At 47.4% G+C, this 17,362-nt stretch overlaps 1 protein-coding gene across 2 annotated transcripts in view; it reads left to right on the forward strand.

Moving 5' to 3' along the window:
* The window catches only part of B3GNT3 (UDP-GlcNAc:betaGal beta-1,3-N-acetylglucosaminyltransferase 3), a 140,395-nt gene that overhangs the window by 47,457 nt on the left and 75,576 nt on the right, over window positions 1–17,362 (forward strand). The window lies entirely within an intron of this gene.

The following is a 17,362-nucleotide window of genomic DNA, read 5'->3' on the forward strand; positions in this document are numbered from 1 at the left end:
GTCTGGACAAAGTATCTGTTTTATTAGAGGTGAAGTATTCATTGGGCCTGGGCGGAGTTCATGGAGTCCAACTCCGTGGACTTCCACAGAGTTATAAAAAAAATAAAAAAAACACTCAGTGGAATTCCGCGGAGTTCCGTGACCCACAGACTCCTGAATGCGCCGATCTCGGAAGCGCTAAGCAGGGTCAGGTCTGGTCGGCCAGCCCGACCCTGCTTAGCGCTTTCAAGCTCGGGCAGATTCAGGAGAGGGCTTTAGGCAATGAAAGCTTCCCTTTCAGGTCTCTTGTGCACCAGTGTGTCCAGTGTGCGGTGCACACGGGGGAAGACTGTGCACAAGAGGCCTAAAAGGGAAGCTTTCTTTCGCTGCCTGTGGGCCTGAACTGAATTCAGGCCAGGGCCATAGGCAGCGAAAGCTGGCAGGCCTGTTGTGCCCCAGTCTGCCACATGTGCAGTGCACACGGGACATGCCGGTGCACAAGAGGCCTGAATCGGCAGCTTTCACTGCCTACGGCTCTGGCCTGAATTCAGGTCAGGGCCATAGGCAGCCATAGGCAGCAAAAGCTGCAGTTTCAGTCCTAGTTTATGCACCAGTGTGCACAAACAACGAAAAGGAGATGAGGAATTACCTGGGTCTTACAGGGGATCCTCATCGTCCGACGGCGACGAGTCTGCAGCAGCTGTCTCCCTCCGGCCTCTACTCCGGTGCGTGCTTCCGCCCAGTTACGGGCTGCACAGCGCAAGCACAGACTGTCTGTGCTTGCGCTGTGCAGTCTGTAACTGGGCTGCAGCACTCACCGGGTGAGCTCCGCTCCGCTGGCGGGGCTAGCGGAGTTTTTGGACTAACTCCGTGCTCCAACTGGAGCGCGCAGTTCCAAAAACTCAGTTTGCTCCACCAGCGGAGTGGAGCTCCCTGCACACTCCTAGTATTCATGTTCTAATGATTTAATCTATTTTTTTTTTAATTGTGGATTCTTGACGTGTTTGTTTTTTTCCTTTTTTTTCGTGATTGACGTAATCTATTATGAAAACCCTGGCAGTCGCTTTAAAGGCATTCCAGATGAAGTTCATCTGAATGTCTGAGGAGAAATTACCTGTAAACAAATTGTTAAAGAAAATTGTAAATTGTTCAGTAAATTGTTTGTCCAGAAAAAGGGCATTGTTAAATTTCCACCTGCTAGGGTGAGGTGTATCAAAGTCTACTATAACTGGGGTGTGATCGGAAATACGGATAGTCTATCTCAGTGTGTGCCATAAACTGGAGAACAGGCTGAGTGAGAAATATATAATCTATTCTGGAATGTGAATTATGAGAAGGAGAGAGAAAAAGTGAATTCCAACACATTGGGATGGAAGGTTCTCCAAGCATCAACTAACCTTCTGGAAATGGCCTTCTGAAAAGTTTTGTGCATTTTATTGGGGATAAACTTAGCCTGAGAACCCTGATCGAGAAAGGGATCCATTAATTGTTTGCAATTGCCCCCTACTATAAGATTTTCTGATGCACATGAAGACAAGAAGGATGAAAATGAAAGAGAAAAGTGTGTGTCAATAATCTTAATATTTAGTAAGAGCCACCTTCGAGAGTCGTCTTTAACGTCATTCAACAATTGAATGTATAAGGATTTATGAAGCAGTACTAAAATTGTTGTTGTTTGCAGCAGGAGAACTAAAAACATTCCCCACTTTTGTCTACGTAAACAAGCAATCTCTTGTTCCTTTAGATGAGTTTTCTGTAAGGATGAAATTTGGCAATTTTAGTTTTGATAGGTGAGTTAGCAGCCTTTGTTTCTTAACTAGGTTACGTAGCCTCTGACGTCCCATGAAACAATATGTAAACTATTCATTGGAAATACATACAAAAACCATTAAACGACATGCATTGGGAAACCTATAATGTAAACGGTGTACACGAGAGGAGGGTTGTCAAGAAAGGAACTGGTGCAAACCATGAAAAGCCAGGCTGCATGGTAGAAGAGAAACTGCATGAAAAAGTGTAGAAAATGATTTCATGAAAAGGGAAGAAAGTGGAGTGAAGAAAAAAGAAGAAAGGAAGAAGGGAGTAAGAGAGCGCCCCAATATTAAATATAATAAAAAGATGACAAAAAGCCAAATGACTTTAGTCATATGAGTCATGAAAAGAAAAAGGTAATATTGATGAAAAGAAGGGAAACGAGGAGAAGGAAGCCGATCCGGATGAGGGCTTCCGATGAGTGAGAAATATGATATGAGTAATTAGTAAAGGAATAATTAGTAAGAGAAAAAAATACAGAATTGAAATCAACATGTTACAAAACTGACTTACCAAAGATGAAAAAGTACAATATACTGTAGACAGAGCGCGGACATTAGAACCAAGAGACATTGGCGAACACAACACCTTGATCCAGTAGGCTGGGTGTAGCTGGGGACTCACAAAAATAAAATAATTAAAAGTAAGCGAATTACATGAAAGCCATGTTTACAATTACTTAGTTCCATATATTCTGTTGTGAGTGTGAATACATTTCTTAAGATCGGATGTAGTTAATTTGGCCTCATATGTGACCTTGAAGAAACAAGGATGGATGAGGCCATATTGAGCGTTCATAGATCTTAGCGTTGGTCTGAGATCGAAGAATTATTTTCCTCGAGTGGCATGTGTGTTCTGGAAACGTCCTGGCTGAAGAAAACCTTGTGATCTCAGCAGAGCATTTGCTTACGTTGCTTGGCTGCTGTTCGCATTTCCATATGGTCAAAGTATTGAAGAAATAAAGTAATAATCTCTCTTGGTTTGTTGGAATTTAAAGCATGTGAGGGACCAATCCGGTGTGCCCTCTGAATGTTTAGTTATATGGATTTTTCTAAACCTACCATTTTTGGAATTTGAAGCTTCAAGAAGCTGATCGTGTCTGGCCCTTCCGAACCCTCTGGTATGCTGTGAATGTGCAAATTACTGCATCAATTACAAATGTCTAAGCCTTCTGTTAGTGTTTTCAATTGGGTTACATCCTTAGTCAAGAAATCCACTGTCGCTGTGACATTCTGCACGTCACTAACTCGTTGTTCGACCTCTGGAAGTCTTGTATCTAGTAGAGTCCATTTCTCCTCGGTTTTCTGGATTGCTGTGCTTGTCTCCACCATAAATGGTCTCTCATGTTTGAGTTTGTCCATAATGTCAATGACAATCATGATTCAGTATGGGAAGATGGGTCTTTCTTAACTCTTTTATTCGCATTTCCTCCAGAATCTTTGCAGCCATTAGCATAGGAGGTGATAGAAGCACAGGTCCTGAAGGAGTGTGCAGCTTCCATTTTACTTTGTAGTAATAGCAAACGCAGCGTATCAAGGTCCCTTCCGAGAGAGTCGACTGAAAGCACTAGCGATTAATGGTGTTTAGAGTGCACAGCAGAGAACAAGACGGCTGCTAGAGGATAACTCTCATGTGGTGAAGAACGTGTTAGAAGAGTTTCAGGAATTGCTTGAAGTAATATAGTATTCGATAAAAGAATGTGAACCAAAGGAAGGACAACTGGGCCTTAAACTTAGATTCATTGATAAAGGGGGCAAAGAGCTGTGTGTTTATGTAGATGCGCATTTATTTAGATCTGAAGACTTTGAAACAGGAAAGTTCCAGTAATAAAAGCTCTAATTTTGCTGTTCAAATAACGAAGAAATATGATGCGTGAGGTGATGCAGTTGCTGCTAGACCCATCCTCGACTGCAGCTGACGGTAAGGTGGGGAGGCGGTCTCTATAACTCTGCTCCGTTGTCACTGCAAGTAGCTTACTGTATCCGATCCCCCGCGAGAGGAGGTAATAGCCGGAGGGAGGTAGAGGTTGACTGTTGGGATAGGACAAAAACTCTGGAGAGGATGAGGGAGCAGTGAGAAATGAGCTGCAGGAACAGGGGGTGACAAAGCGGGTATCCCCCGGCCAGTGGTGAGTCCTGCTAGAGAGCACACAACATTGAGAGAGATCGAGGGCCGCATGGCGAGAGGCATTAAGTGGGCGCAAGAGAAGATCTTGGCGAGAGAGAGAAAGAAGTAGTAGTCTGCAGAGGAGGCCGAGGTGGACTTGACCCGCATGAGAATAAAGAATGGGGAGTCTGAGAACTGCAGTGGCGGGTTGAGGTCGGTGCCGAAGAGAAGGTGTTTGTGAGCGACCTGGAAGTGGAGTGAAGGAGCGCACAGCACTGCACAGGGGTAGGGCAAGGCTGTAAACTGTAAACTGGGTAGGTAAGGGCAGTGAGCTGCAGATGGACCAGGTATTAGCTTCCACCTTAAACACATTGTCCACGTATAAGGTCTGGTTCTTGGTGAGCTGCTCTTTCCCTACAAGTTGAATATAAATCCCCACCTCTCACATTTTTTATATATTTTGACAAAAACAATAAATACAACTATCTAGACTCCACACATTAAGTTGGACGTTAAGCAGTTGATGCCCTCCGGTGTGTGACGGGTGGCACGATAGCACATGGGGTATGTTTTCAAGACGTGGGCTTGAATACTCTTTGTGTAACTTGTCGTGGCTGGACCTGTTTTCTTTCGCTCATAGATTGTTTAACGAATGTCAGCGTTTAATACTTTCCGCTTTTTATTTACTTATTGCACTTTTTCCATATCCTTCATGCAGTAATAGTGGCATTACTTGTGTGACTCAGTGTGCTGTTTGATTACCCTTGATAACATATTCAATCACATTGTATTTATCAGTACGTGTGTAAATACACATTGTGGAACAACGTACACTGCCAAACCGCACATCAGTATTATTGCACTTCTTTCTCTTACCCGTTCAAAAGTATTTTGCCAAATCCACTGTTTCCTTTCTATGCTTGTTTTAGTCAAAAGTACGTCCCTGCACACACCGGCACTGGGTCTATATTTGACCCATATCCCTCAGCGGCAACTATTGTGTACAAGAAGCCGACTTCCTGAAACATCAGGCTAAAACTGAGTGATAGCCAGAAGAACCTTCTAATGTCGAGGACTAAAATCATGCGAATAGTTCAGGATCCTCTTACTAGGAGGTGCTTTCACAGAAAGCATTGGTTTGTGTTGGAGAGTGGCTTGTCATGCGTCCACATGGGAATATTGCTTGGCGTGACGGGAGGAACATTGTCGATTTGCTTGGTGCTGTCTCCCAGATGCCTGATGTTCTCTGTCTCACTGACAAAAACATTGATCTTGCATCTGTGGTGTAAGTAAGGATTAATTGGGTCTGGGACGGGGTTGATGGCAAGGTGGACGTGATGACACCTTTACTTTTGTTGCAGTCTTCTGTGATGCTGGCGTTGTTGCTTTGTGTGCGGTGTTCTCTAAGAGAAGAGGGAAGATTTGGTGAGCTGGTTTTGTGCCATCCTTTCCGGATGGGCTATGTGCATCAGTGAGGTCTTCATTCCATGACAGTGATGGCGTTTGCTTCCAGTCCGTGTGTCCTTACATGTTGACATTCCATAGCAACACTAAGTAAATCTGTCTCATGCTGTAGTGGTGTTCTTGTGGTATTAGGTTTTTTGTGTTTTAAGTAGTTGTAATGAGCGGGTTCAGGGCACTCTTCTAGAGCGCGTGGCATGTACGATTGGAGGTCGGTATGACATAATGGTTTGATCTCTAAGGTGGCCTTTGGATATGGTGTGGCAGTGAAAACCTGGATAACACTGAGCCAAATGCATTGCTTTGTGTGAGTCGCTTTGTTGATGCCCACAATGTTGGCGCATGGATTCCTGTGATGATGCATAGATGCAGAGGTGATGAAGTCGCTTATTTCCAAGGTACAGATTTTGTTGGATCCTTGTGTTTTTTTTTTTTTTTTTTTAATAGATTTAGTGAAATGTGGTTTTGTGGAAGTCAGAGAGGAAAGGAGAAAGCTCGCAGCTCTGTAAAACTGGAATTGTTTTTTCCTGGAGATGTGCGGTTCTATACTCTTTTAGAAATAGTTTTTGTGCAGAGAATGCTGACAGTACTTTTTCCCAAAATGTCGCTGTAATCACATGGCAACATGTGTCTCACTATCCCGGGGATTCAATAAATTCTTCAAATCAAATCTTGTAAATGTGTCACTTTCCTTGGTATTTCTTCATATCATGTTATATTAGATACTTATGAATGCCTGTTTTCTTTTTTATATCACAATGAGCAATTGTTATCCTAACTATTTAACAGCAAGCATTTCGCTATTGGAAAACTGAGGACAGATAAATGAATGTTAGAAAAGTACTCTTATTAATTAACATCAAATATTACAAATCTTGAAAGTCTGTCTTTATAGAATACAACTTTACTTCTCGTATTATTATGCCCAGTATTATAATCCTTGCACACATATTCACTTATTATGTGTATACATATCTATTTATTACTCTAGTTCTACTGTACTAGAGAAAAAGTAATAAAAATTAAATTAAATACATTAACAAAAAATTAAATGATAAATTAAAATCTACTCTCTTATTAGCTTTACTCTGTCTCCCCATCACCCCATGTCTCTATCAATCTATTCTCCATCCCCACTCTGACTCATCCCAAAGCTATTCTACTACTTTCATCTCCAAAATAGCCTAAGTTCTTCCCTCATCTTCCACATCTAACTCACCCAAACCTAAGTTTACTACCATGATGTCCCAAACAACCCTACTAGATTCTCCCTCATTTATCTCACCTTTGACTCATCCAAAACCCCTCCTGCTACCATGATCTCCCTAACCCCTTCCAGACTCTTCCCTCCTCCACCCCCCCTTTACTCATCCCAAGTCTCATCCTATTACTATAAACTCCCAATTAACACTTCTGGATTCTTCCCTCCTCTATCCCTCCATTACTCTAGTCAATCCAACCAACAAACTCACATATCCTCTGCTCCAATTAACTCCTTATAATACTAAAACTGTAATCATATTTCCCTATACTAATTCATCACTAATTCTTGTTGGGTTCCGGAGTAGCGGGCTACTCACCGATAAGCGCTTCAATGCCTCATCAGGGGTAGTAAGTGCTATATACATACACTCACAATACAATACACTATATTGCTATTATCAACTCATAGTCTCGTTTAGATCATTTTAAATGTTTGTGCTCCATTTGGAGGTAAAAAAAACAAGACAGGAGCGATTCAAAATGGTGGCCCTAATTAAATGCATGACGGGAGCGGCGGGCCTGATGCAAATGACCAGTCGCGGCGCGTGAGGATTAACAGGCAGCGCGTGGCGGGGGAATAATACAATTAAAAAAATATATATATAAAAAAGAAAACTTACTTGCTCCGTTCCGCGCCACTGCTCTCCCCTTCATCGCTCCAGACAGGCACAGGCTCCCAGGCTTCCCTGTGCCAATCCTGACGCTACTCAGAACAGTGTTAAGATTGGCTGGGAGCGTCCAGCCAAGGCACTTCCAGGCAGACTTGGAGCCTGTTCAGGCTCTCTCGAGCCCGACAAATGTGTTGGTGGGCTGGAGAGAGCCTACTGCATGTGTGTTTGGCCAGCCCGAGACGGTTGGCCAAACACACATGCGCACTGACGGGAGTGAACAGTGCCCTCCCCTCGTCATGTCCCCTGGCCCCGCCCCTTTAAAAACCAAACGATAATAAAAATAGTTTATTATCATTTGATTGTTCAAGGTTTGCGGCTGCTGCTGCTAGCACAGGGCGACACTCCTCCGCCCTAATGGAGGATCCACCCCTGCAAATAGCATTGCTCAATGACAATGTCAGGCTCTAATAACTCACCCTGCCGCTCCCGAGAACTTCAGACGCCATTGAACGAAACGGAGAGGAGCGCTGAAGAGGAGAAGCTTTCCTCTGGGCGAAAAGTGTCCTCAGCGCTGCGGGAGGAGCTCTACTGGGCGGCCATCTTACCTCGCTGCCGCGCGCCAATCGAGACACCTGCTATGTTATGATCTTGAAAATTCACTGGCTCATTCCAACTTCTCTCCCATTGATAGTCACTAGATTCATTCATCCATGATGTGTTCTTCATGATATGAAAACTCATATAATGTGTTATTCTGTATAACGGCCAAATCGGCATCTCATTTTGAATCGTCTACACAGTGCAATTAATGGAGCCCCAGAAACACTGTGCAATCAAGTGGCACCCAGAAGAATGGGCATTTAAATGTTCTTGTTACAACTCCAATGTTGTAGAAGTGAAACCCTGAGCAACAGCAAATAGAAACAGTTGTATGAAGAAATAATATCTGAAGGACCATTGTGCACTCTTTAAAATCAATGCCCCTGAGTGTTGTACAGTGATATATTGTCTTTCAAAATATTGCGAAATCCAAGAAAGCGGGGGAGTGAAAGCTTGAATTTACCGCTGTCACTGGCAATGACTGGCCATTGCATATCAATTCTTCTTGTAAACTCAGTGTGCTAGGGACCAACCTTCTCAGCCACTGTTGGCTACTCCAGGAAACTATCACCAGCCAAAAGGCACCATGCTTGTGCCAATGCGTTCTAGCAGAGGTGGCACCCAGGGATGCCAGGGAGAGTATAATGGGGGGAGTGGGGGTCAGACCAACATAGCTGGAAAAAGAGCTGGATTCTGCCTGCCTTTTACAAACCCTTCTAACTCCCCTTATTCAGCTGGCAAATGCAATATTAAGATATTTGTAATAACGTATTTATATGTAGCTCTGAACACTGTGATTTTGCTGTTTCTAAGCACTGTAAATAAAATGCACCAATATTACCAGATGCAATGGCACTCAATGGGTCGACCTCAGAAGAATGAAAGGCTAAGGCGTCCTTGCTTTGTGAGCTGCAGAGTAGAATCGTTCCTCTGGGCGAAAGTGACCACGTGTTATTCACATTAAGAAATCTTTGAAATTACACTCCGTTTTCCCTCCCCTGTGCCATCTTGCTACAAGTTTCGGGTTCCAAAATGATATTTTTTTACTCACAGATGTAGATCAGCTCCTTACAAAATAAAAGTAATAATTAGGAAATGTTTTTTGTTGAAGGTTTACATATTCCACTTTTTCCCACAGGTGTGTTCTAATGGTGTCCGCACACCTCATAAGCTGGGAGGTCCCCAGACAGCACTGGAGGGCACTGGAGCTCCCTGGCAGCCTAGGAGCTGTCCTGCGAGGTGCCCTGGTGCTGTGGAATGCCACAAAATCCCTCGACTCACGGACCAGCCCCTTAACCCCTCCCAGTGCTATGTCGTGTTTATACATTTACTAGTCCATCCCAGATTGGTGAATGAGTATCGCACATGTGCACAAGTTATTACGCATGTGCAGACTTACTAAATGACGTCACCTTTTCTTCACCTTTCGGGCAGACTCTCGGCATGTTGCCCAAACTGTTCTGCAAAGCCAATAGGCCCCAAAGACGAGACATGTTGGCTTTGACAGTGACGTCTCTTCCTCTGAGTGAAACTGGGGCTGATATGCTGAGCTGGAAAAACACAGAATGCACGGTTTTGAGGGGTCCGGCACAGCGGTGGCCGCCACAAATGTCAAAGTGGGGGGGGGGGACGTCAGGGACTATTACTCTCTGCCGCCTCCTGCTGCCTCGCTTCTCTTCTGGTGCCCCAGTGAATGCTGGGACATCAGCACAGGCTCCCCAGCAATCCTGGCTCTGTTTTCATGCTAAACTTAGCATGAAAGCAGCGTCAGAATTGGTCTGAGCGGCTTGGTCTGCCACTCAGTCACTGCCTTGGGGTCTGTGTAGTTTCTCCAGCCTGGGTGTTCAACACAGCCGGGTTGGAGAGACCTAAGTTCTCATGTGTATTTGGCCGGGCAAGCACACGTGCACTCTCTTATCCTCACCCCTCCCGTGGCCCAGCCCACCCCTCTCTTCCCGAAAAATAAAATAATAATAAACTATAGTTTTATTTTTCATCTGCCGGCTCTTAGCCTTAGGGGTGATGCTCCTCCGCCATCGCAGAGGAGTATTCGATGTAATGCTAACTGCAACGTGATACATTCATTCCCAGTCCTCTCACAGTGCAAGCTGCCTTTACTGATAGCAGGTGTGCGTCGCGCCTTCCTGCAGCATTCTCCTTGCAGGCGCATGCCTCTCGCAAGCTTCCGTGCAGGCAAAATTGCTGTGGAGAGGTGACACTGTAATTACCTCAAGGTACGTGGTCATGGTGATGTCTCCCAGGAAGAGAACCATTGGCACCTCGCCAGGGGTAGTACGCGCCATATAAATGCAATTTAATTTAAACAGTGTATGAAATGGGTGCTTCCAAACTACACTAACTGCACACCTGTCAGATATTTATGCGGGACCCGAGCTCCTAATGTGCTGTAGGGTTCCTCTCTGGGGTATAAGGAACTTGTTTAAAAGGGAAACATTGTTGCGGTTGGTTTATCTATTCTATCATGAATATATCACAAAGCTAGGGGTGGGCGGTAAACTCCCCTCCTCTGGTGGAGGGTTCTGGAAAAACCCTTGTGGCAGAGTTTTCTCTCTCATGTGGCTCGCCAATGTGAAGTTGGTGAGCAAGAAAATCTGGCCCTAGAGCGCCTCCTGGAAAGATTTCTCAATGCGGGCGGTCGCGGCAGGTTGCTACCGCTCACTTTGAGAAAGCTGCCACATGATTAGAAAATCAACTTGAGTGTCAGAAAGAAGTGTGGTGCCATTCACACTGACTGTACAGCACGAGACAAGCTCCTGTCGCTAAAAATCAACATGAGCAGCGCATCGTAACCGATTCCACCTCTTGCGGGTCTCTGCAAAATCTTGCAGAGTTTTTAAGTAACTCCATCAAACTCTTCGGGTTCTGCCCACCCCTACACAAAACCAGATTAGGCCTGGTTTGGTGACATCTAAATAAATGGTAGTAGTGGTAGCGTGGGGTCCAGCAAAGAGCCATAGCTGCTCACCCATTCTGACAGCCCTGAGTATATGTTTGAAAAATGTTCACTTGACATTTAGAACTCCTCTATAAAAACCTTAATCCGCCCCTCATGCCCTCGTCTAATTATTAAAAAAAAAAAAAATGTTTATAACATTTTTTCTTTGCTTGCTTGTTCTTTTGCAAACCCATTTGCTCTAAAATATACTTTTCATTATTATGAAAATTAGATGCTGCATGCAATTTTAAAAGCACCTTCGGAAAAGTTCCTTGTGCCTCCAGCCTTCAGGAAGCAAATAAAATGTCACAATACTTCTTGTGATTAATGTTCCTGCTAGAGAGGGAGATGAACTTTTGTCTAGTGGCAGCTATGACTCACCATAGAGTAGCACAGAAGGTTAATATTCCTGCTGCAAAGAACAGATCTGTATTTTATGTGGATAGCTGAGTGGATTAGTAAAGCCAGTCTTTACAAGCGCTTTAAAAACAAATGAAATGTATGTGAGAGGGGCACTTTTGCGGGGTGGTAGTGAGGGAATCTGAGAAAGGTGGATATTGGGGTTAGGGGGACACCACAAAGTTTGCTGCGCCGGGTGCCAGCAGACTAAAGCCGGCCCTGAGCTGCATCAAAGTATTGGTGTTACTACTCAAAGCTGGTCTCTGAATGTATCCAGCAGTGGCGTCGCCCCCCCTATCCCCTGCAGCAACCACTGCAAATCCTTAACAAACTACGTTTATTATACTTTCATTGTTAAAGGGGCGGGCATTGGGGATGTTGGGGATGGCCTGGGCGAGGGGAGTGCACTGCACACTCCCCTCAGCGCGCATGTGTGTTTGGCCGGCCGAACATACATGCGCAGTAGACTCTCTCCAGCCCGGGACGGTGCTGCCGGGCTACAGAGCGCTGGCACAGTCTCCCAGTCTGCCAGGGAGCGCCCTATAACACCTGCGGGCCGCGACTGGCGTCTAGAACGACTACATTTTAGAAAATGACAATGCTACATAGACCTTTCTGATTGGTCGACAGGTAGATCCTACCTGGCTTCTGAAAAATAAAAATAACTTTATTTTAGGGTGGCAATGTGTAGGAGGCTGGCCTGGCTTGTAGTGGGTACCAGAGGTACTTACACCTTGTGCCAGGTCCAGTTATCCCTTATTAGTGTAGAAGAGGTGTTTCTAGCAGCTTAGGCTGATAGAAGGTAGCTATGGCAAAGCCGCTTAGGCTGAACTAAGAGACATGTAAAGCTCCTACTATACCACTGGTGTCATATGCACAATATCATAAGAAAACACAATACACAGAATTACTAAAAATAAAGGTACTTTATTTTTATGACAATATGCCAAAAGTATCTCAGTGAGTACCCTCAGTATGAGGATAAGTTATATACACAAGATATATGTACACAAACCAAAATTATGCAGATAATAGCAAAAGGAAGTAATGCAAGCAATGTAAAGTTACAGTAGATTGCAATAGGAGCACATAGATATAGGGGCAACACAAACCATATACTCCAAAAGTGGAATGCGAACCACGAATGGACCCCAAACCTATGTGAGCTTGCAGAGGGTCGCTGGGACTGTAAGAAAACCGTGAGGGTTAGAAAAATAGCCCACCCCAAGACCCTGAAAGGTAGGTGTAAAGTGCACCTACTACCCCCAGAGAGCACAGAAGTCGTGATAGGGAGATTCTGCAGGAAGAACAAACACCAGCAATGCAACAACAGTGGATTCCCGGACCGGAGTACCTGTAAGACAAGGGGACCAAGTCCAAGAGTCGTGACAGTGTCGAGAGTGGGCAGGAGCCCAAGAAATGCCAGCTGAGGGTGCAAGGAAGCTGCCACCTGTTGGAAGAAGCTTGGTGTTGCAAGAACGAAGAGGACTAGGAACTTCCCTTTTGGCGGATGGATGTCTCACGTTGTGAAGAAGCTTGCAGAGGTGTTCGTACACAGAAAGACCGCAAACAAGCCCTGCTAGCTGCAAGGGTTGCGGTTAGGGTTTTTGGGTGCTGCTGTGGCCCAGGAGGGACCAGGATATCGCCACTTAGATGAGGAGACAGAGAGGGCGCCGGCAACGTAGGGAGCCCTCACAGAAGCAGGCAGCACCCGCAGAAGTACCTAAACAGGCACTTAGAAGAAAAGTGAACTGGAGTCCACCCAAAGTCACAAAAGGGAGTCCCACGATGCCGGAGGACAACTCAGAAGGTTGTGCACTGCAGGTTAGAGTGTCGGGGACCCAGGCTTAGCTGTGCACGAAGGAAATCCTGGAAGAGTGCACAGGAGCTGCAAATCACGCGTACCCAGCAATACAGTCTAGCATGGGGAGGCAAGGACTTACCTCCACCAAACTTGGACTGAAGAGTCACTGGACTGTGGGAGTCACTTGGACAGAGTTGCTGAGCTCCAGAGACCACGCTCGTCGCGCTGAGAGGGGACCCAGAGAACCGGTGATGCAGTCTTTTGTTGCCTGTGGTTGCAGGGGGAAGATTCCGTCGACCCACGGGATATTTCTTCAGAGCTCCTGGTGCAGAGAGGAGGCAGGCTACCCCGAGAGCATGCACCACCTGGAAACAGTCGAGAAAGCCAGCAGGATGAAGTGATACAAGGTTGCTAGTAGTCGTCTTGCTACTTTGCTACACGTCTTCTTCAGCCACGCCTCCGCCCTACATTGGACCGACCACAGCTGCGTCCACTTCACATTCCGACGCGAGACCCGCCACCTCCGCACTCAACCCATCCCTCGCCGACAGTGGAACAAGATCCCTGAAGAGCAACTCTTCTCCGCACTCGCCGCCAACCAACCCACCCTCACTACCGACCCCAACGACGCAGCCCTCAACCTCACAAACTGGATCTCCAACTGCGCAGACAACCTTGCTCCCCTCAAACGCTCGCAGCGACAGAACAACACCAAGAAACCCCTCTGGTTCTCTGACACCCTCAAAGAATCAAAGAAAACTTGTCGCGCACTTGAGAAAGCCTGGCGCAAGGACCGCACCGCTGACCACATGACCGCCCTCAAGAACGCTACCCGCGAACACCACCACCTGATCCGCGCTGCCAAAAGGAATTTTTTCACCGACAGACTGGACAAAAACAGCCACAACAGCAGAGAACTCTTCAGCATCATCAAGGAGTTCTCCAATCCCAGCGCCAACGCCAACGCCCTCACAGGATCTATGCAAATCCCTCGCCACTTTCTTCCATCGCAAGATCAGCGACCTCCACGACAGCTTCGGACACCAGACCCAACCAAACACCACAGAACCCACATCCCCGACCATCACCCTCAACAACTGGACCCACATCAGCACGGAAGAAACCAAATCCATCATGAACTCTATCCACTCCGGCGCCCCTTCGGACCCCTGCCCGCACTTCATCTTTAACAAAGCCGACGACATCATCGCCCCGCACCTCCAGACCATCATCAATTCTTCTTTTTCTTCTGCTACCTTCCCCGAATGCTGGAAACACGCCGAAGTCAACGCCCTACTAAAGAAACCTACGGCTGACCCGAGCGACCTGAAAAACTTCCGCCCCATCTCCCTTCTGCCTTTCCCAGCCAAAGTAATAGAGAAGACCGTCAACAAACAGCTGAGCACCTTCCTGGAAGACAACAACCTGCTCGACCCCTCACAGACCGGATTCCGAACCAACCACAGCACTGAAACCGCCCTCATCTCAGTCACAGACGACATCAGAACCCTGATGGACAACGGTGAAACAGTCGCCCTCATTCTTCTCGACCTCTCGGCTGCCTTTGACACCGTCTGTCACCGCACCCTAATCACCCGCCTCTGCTCCACCGGGATCCAAGACCAGGCCCTGGACTGGATCGCCTCCTTCCTCGCAAACCGCTCCCAAAGAGTCTACCTCCCTCCGTTTCGCTCAGAACCCACTGAGATCATCTGCGGCGTACCTCAAGGCTCATCACTCAGCCCGACACTCTTCAATGTCTACATGAGCCCCCTCGCCAACATCGTACGCAAGCACGACATCATCATCACCTCCTACGCCGACGACACCCAACTTATACTCTCCCTCACCAAGGACCCCGCCAGCGCCAAGACCAACCTACAAGAGGGTATGAAGGACGTCGCAGATTGGATGAGGCTCAGCCGCCTAAAGCTGAACTCTGAAAAAACTGAAGTCCTCATCCTCGGCAACACCCCGTCCGCCTGGGACGACTCCTGGTGGCCCACGGCCCTCGGCACCGCACCGACCCCCGCAGACCACGCCCGCAACCTCGGCTTCATCTTAGACCCTCTTCTCACCATGACCAAGCAAGTCAACGCCGTGTCCTCCGCCTGCTTCCTCACCCTCCGCATGCTCCGCAAGATCTTCCCCTGGATCCCCGCCGACACCAGAAAAACCGTGACCCACGCCCTCGTCACGAGCCGCCTGGACTACGGCAACACCCTCTACGCCGGGCCCACAGCCAAACTCCAAAATCGCCTACAACGCATTCAAAACGCCTCGGCCCGCCTCATCCTCGACGTACCCCGCAGCAGCCACATCTCCGCACACCTGAGACACCTGCATTGGCTCCCAGTCAGCAAAAGGATCACCTTCCGACTTCTCACCCACGCACACAAAGCCCTCCACGACAAGGGACCGGAATACCTCCACAGACGCCTCAACTTCTACGTCCCCACCCGCCCCCTCCGCTCCTCTGGCCTCGCACTCGCCGCCGTCCCTCGCATCCGACGCTCCACGGCGGGTGGGAGATCTTTCTCCTTCCTGGCGGCCAAGACCTGGAACTCCCTCCCCACCAGCCTCAGGACCACCCAGGACCACTCCGCTTTCCGGAGACTCCTAAAGACCTGGCTGTTCGAGCAGCGATAACCACCCCCTTTGTCCCTAGCGCCTTGAGACCCGCACGGGTGAGTAGCGCGCTTTATAAATGCTAATGATTTGATTTGATTTGACTTTGTTGCGGTTTTGCAGGCGTCCTGAGCAGTCAGCGGTTGATCCTTTGGCAGAAGGTGAAGAGGGAGATGCAGAGGAACTCTGGTGAGCTCTTGCATTCGTTATCTGAAGAATTCCCCAAAGCAGAGACCCTAAATAGCCAGAAAAGGAGGTTTGGCTACCAAGGAAGGAGGATTGGCTACCAAGAGAGGTAAGAGCCCATCAGACGGAGCCTCTGACGTCACCTGCTGGCACTGGCCACTCAGAGCAGTCCAGTGTGCCACAAACACCTCTGTTTCCAAGATGGCAGAGGTGTGGGACACACTGGAGGAGCTCTGGGCACCTCCCCTGGGAGGTGCAGGTCAGGGGAGTGGTCACTCCCCTTTCCTTTGTCCAGTTTCGTACCAGAGCAGGGCTGGGGGATCCCTGAACCAGTTTAGACTGGCTTATGCAGAGATGGACACCATCTGTGCTCATCAAAGCATTTCCAGAGGCTGGGGGAGGCTACTCCTCCCCAGCCCTCACACCTATTTCCAAAGGGAGAGGGTGTTACACCCTCTCTCTGAGGAAGTCCTTTGTTCTGTCTTCCTGGGCCAGGGCTGCCTGGACCCCAGGAGGGCAGAAACCTGTCTGAGGGGTTGGCAGCTGCAGCTGCAGTGGAGACCCCGGAAAGGCAGTTTGGCAGTACCCGGGTTCTGTGCTAGAGACCCGGGGGATCATGGAATTGTCCCCCCAATGCCAGAATGGCATTGGGGGGACAATTCCATGATCTTAGACATGTTACATGGCCATGTTTGGAGTTACCATTGTGACGCTGTACATAGGTGTACAGTGCACGCGTGTAATGGTGTCCTCGCACTCACAAAGTCCGGGGAATTTTCCCTGAACGATGTGGGGGAACCTTGGCTAGTGCCAGGGTGCCCACACACTAAGTAACTTTTCACCCAACCTTCACCAGGTGAAGGTTAGACATATAGGAGACTTATAAGTTACTAAAGTGCAGTGGTAAATGGCTGTGAAATAACGTGGACGTTATTTCACTCAGGCTGCACTGGCAGGCCTGTGTAAGAATTGTCAGAACTCCCTATGGTGGCAAAAGAAATGCTGCAGCCCATAGGGATCTCCTGGAACCCCAATACCCTGGGTACCTCAGTACCATATACTAGGGAATTATATGGGTGTACCAGTATGCCAATGTGAATTGGTAAATTTAGTCACTAGCCTGTTAGTGACAAATTTCGAAAGCAGAGAGAGCATAACCACTGAGGTTCTGGTTGGCAGAGCCTCAGTGAGACAGGTGGGCATCACACAGGGAACACATACAGGGCACATACTTATGAGTACTGGGGCACATAGACTAAAACAACATATATACAGTGAAATATGGGGGTAACATGCCAGGCAAGATGGTACTTTCCTACACAGCCCCCCCACCAAACGAAGGACCATAAGACTAGCCATGACCTGATGAGTCTTCATTGTCTAAGTGGAAATATCTGGAGAGTCCATCTGCATTGGAGTGGGTACTCCCAGGTCTATGTTCCACTGTATAGTCCATCCCCTGTAGAGATATGGACCACCTCAACAATTTAGGGTTTTCACCTTTCATTTGTTTTAGCCAAGGTAGAGGTTTGTGGTCTGTCTGAACAATGAAGTGAG

Source organism: Pleurodeles waltl, chromosome 12, assembly GCF_031143425.1.
Source record: "Pleurodeles waltl isolate 20211129_DDA chromosome 12, aPleWal1.hap1.20221129, whole genome shotgun sequence".
NCBI lineage: Eukaryota > Metazoa > Chordata > Amphibia > Caudata > Salamandridae > Pleurodeles > Pleurodeles waltl.